We start from the raw sequence: 3,798 nt of genomic DNA on the forward strand, positions 1-3,798 counted from the left end.
TAAGAAGATGGTGTGGAGGAGGAAAGGTTTTGCGGTTAATTGTGGACGATCGTCACCTTCAATTAATCGGAGTGGACGAAGGTGGTTTTATTTGCGGTTCGAAACGAGTGAGCGAGCAACGTCAAAGTTAGTTCCGGCACTAAAACAACAAGTTTAATATGTATATATCATCCCGAATGCCCGTACCGTCGTGATTGCCGTCTAGTGGTGTGTTTACGACACGACCACTCGACGAACTCGGGGTTCTCACAATGACACATTCGCATCGACACCATCCTCCTGTGCACGTACGTCTACTATGCAAATCTTCTAATTCGCATCGTTACCTTCCTCCTCCCTACCTCCTTCACAAAACGTTGCACCGAATAAACTTCAAACGAAAATTGGCGCTCCCGCCCGCCAATTATGCAACAATGTTTCGTCGGGAAAGGATAATTGCAGATAATTGGAACATGATTTGCATCAGAGATGCTTGTTTAAAAAATAAAAGAAATAAACATTTCGATGATCATCATGATGATGATGACACACCAATTATCGAAAAGTGGAAAGGTCGGATGGAACGAAATCCATGCTGTTTTTTCTTTCTTCTTCATCCGCGTTTAATCCCGAGCGAATCAATTCCGGATGCCGACGGCATTTGCGGGAATCATTAGTTAATCCCATTGGACGAGAGGCGACGCGTCGCGCAAATACCTTAATCCCCGGCAACGTCGCCGGTCGCGATAATTCCACGCGGCAACGGTTTCATTAACACCAGAAAGGGCGATCAAAGGAAGAAAGAGGATAAAAAAAAGATGATGATGATGACGAAGGCCTCTTCTTAATTGACGGAGAATAATTGAATCGCGTTTTGGATCAAAGTCACCGCAATTTTCCGTAACGTCAATGTGACATTTTAAACGTCATCAAATTTGATGTACGTGTTCTTAAAAAAAAACATGATTTGTAAAGGAAACGCACTGATTTTCGTGCCCATTTTGTTAACAAAATAAAAAATGAGCCACCAATGGGCACCGACCGGATCGTTAGAACCAATAGGAATTGTTAATAACGAAAAGAGCCGGGGATGGGCGATCCCTCCTTTACCGTTCAGCGATACGATTTGCAGCTGCAACTGCTGTTTTTTTTTGTTTATCGCGATGCATACGCAAAAAACGTTTTCCTATAGAAATCGTCTAAACTTTTATTACTTTCTTATCTCTCTGTTTCTTTCATTTCGTTGCCCAATAAGAATTGCTATAGCTGCCACAGCGCGTTTCGAAAACTCCATTTTAATTCCTTTTTTTGTATCATTTATAAATTGTAAACAAATACTGTACTTAGAGTTGCCTACACGCACATATTATGCAAACACAATTCAATTACTTTTTTTTTTTGCACATTTAAAGTAATCTACAGCATTACGCAAAACAGATGAGATGAAAAATGATCGGATTTTCCGTCTAAAGAAAACTAACGCTTTTATTTGCGTATTCCTTTACATAAAACCGAATTTTACGTAACGTCAATTTGACATTTCTAACGTCAACTCAAAGTTAAATGTAAACAAATCGTGCACTTGGAGTTGCCTGTACATATGTATTATGCGTACACGTAATGCGTAATTCAATTACTTTTTTTGCGTATTTAAAGTAATCTGCAACATTACGCAAAACAGATGAGATGAAAAATGATCGGATTTTCCGTCTGAAGAAAACCAACGCTTTTATTTGCGTATTCCTTTGCATAAAACAAAACACCGAATTTTACGTAAAATCAATTTGACATTTTTAAACGTCAACTCAAAGTTAAATGTAAACAAATCGTGCATTTAGAGTTGCCTGCACATATGTATTATGCGTACACGTAATGCGTAATTCAATTACTTTTTTTTTGCGTATTTAAAGTAATCTACAACATTACGCAAAACAGATGAGATAAAAAATGATCGGATTTTCCGTCTGAAGAAAACCAACGCTTTTATTTGCGTATTTAATACATAAAACAAAACACCGAATTTTACGTAACGTCAATTTGACATTTTAAACGTCAACTCAAAGTTACATGTAAACAAATCGTGTACTTAGAGTTGCCTGCACATATGTATTATGCGTACACGTAATGCGTAATTCAATTACTTTTTTTTTGCGTATTTAAAGTAATCTACAACATTACGCAAAACAGATGAGATAAAAAATGATCGGATTTTCCGTCTGAAGAAAACCAACGCTTTTATTAGCGTATTTAATACATAAAACAAAACACCAAATTTTACGTAACGTCAATTTGACATTTCTAACGTCAACTCAAAGTTAAATGTAAACAAATCGTGCATTTAGGGTTGCCTGCACATATGTATTATGCGTACACGTAATGCGTAATTCAATTACTTTTTTTTTACGAATTTAAAGTAATCTACAACATTATGCAAAACAGATGAGATGAAAAATGATCGGATTTTCCGTCTGAAGAAAACCAACGCTTTTATTTGCGTATTCCTTTACGTAAAACCGAATTTTACATAACGTCAATTTGACATTTTTAACGTCAACTCAAAGTTAAATGTAAACAAATCGTGTACTTAGAGTTGCCTCTATGTAATGCGTACACGTAATTCAATTGTTTTTTTTTACGTAACAGTGCCGTAACGCGTGACGCGGCCAATCGAAACGATTGAAAGAGAAACGAGAAAAAGGAGCGGATTTCATCTCGACAATAAATATCCTTGGTGAATAATGAGCGGCGGCGGTATCACCGGATTCCGCCCACATTTATGTTTGTTGCCGTTTTCTGCAAATTCTCTTTTATGCGCGCACACATATTATTTAATTACGATTTTACGCAAAGAAAACGAGTAGAAATCTTTTATATTGTATAAAATATATATATATATTTTTTTTCCGATAGTTTTTTTTTACGTAACATCAGCCGAAGAACCGTGGTTATTGCACACACATATGCGATGATGCAACGGAAAAATAACTTCCATCGATTGCATCCCGAACGACGTACGTAAATATGCGGAGCGACACACACACAAAGATGTTCGCGTAATCGTCGCAAAAGAAAAACATCTTTTAGTAAATCGCGGAAATCCGTAAGGAAATTCAACGCTTTTACCGCAACTACAACAACAACAACAACGAAAAAATACATATAACCGGGATATATGTGACGTAGTTTCCGGCGATATTCGCCTCCAGCAATCTTCGATCCAAACGTTCCCATATAAAATAAATACATAATCGGTGACTTTGTGATGCTGACGGTTGATAAAGTTACGCGATAATTAATTTTAATTAAATAACCGCTCGCGCCGCAATTGAATCTCTGCGTTTGTGTGCGCGCGTATGCATTCAGCGATAATTGCGGCATCAATTAAACCGAAGTAATCGAATCACCGCGTAAATACACGGATAATTGTGTTCTACATAATTTTCCACAATTGGATAGAAAAAATAATAATTCGATTCGCAGACTAAAGCGGAAAGTTATTTCTTCTTGCAGGCGCGCGATTTGATCATCTGGAAAAGGAAGAGACAAACTCCACGGAGATTTACGCTTTCAACGAGTGAAGTGGATCTCTTTCACACGAACAGCTCCAAAACGTACAGAAGAAGAAGAAGAAAAAAAAGAGAGAGAACAAGAGAGCAGTAGTGAGCGGTGGATTTAGAAACAAAGTCGTGACTTCCGAAAATACATCTCTCTTGTTTTACTTGAATTTGTTTCGATTCTATTTCTGTTAGCGAAGAAGCCAACTTGAGTTGCATAATTGAATAGTAACAACTATTTGTGGATTCGATAGAAATCTTATGA

This window comes from Nicrophorus vespilloides, unplaced genomic scaffold (assembly GCF_001412225.1).
Source record: "Nicrophorus vespilloides isolate i.1.1-1 unplaced genomic scaffold, Nicve_v1.0, whole genome shotgun sequence".
Taxonomy (NCBI): domain Eukaryota; kingdom Metazoa; phylum Arthropoda; class Insecta; order Coleoptera; family Silphidae; genus Nicrophorus; species Nicrophorus vespilloides.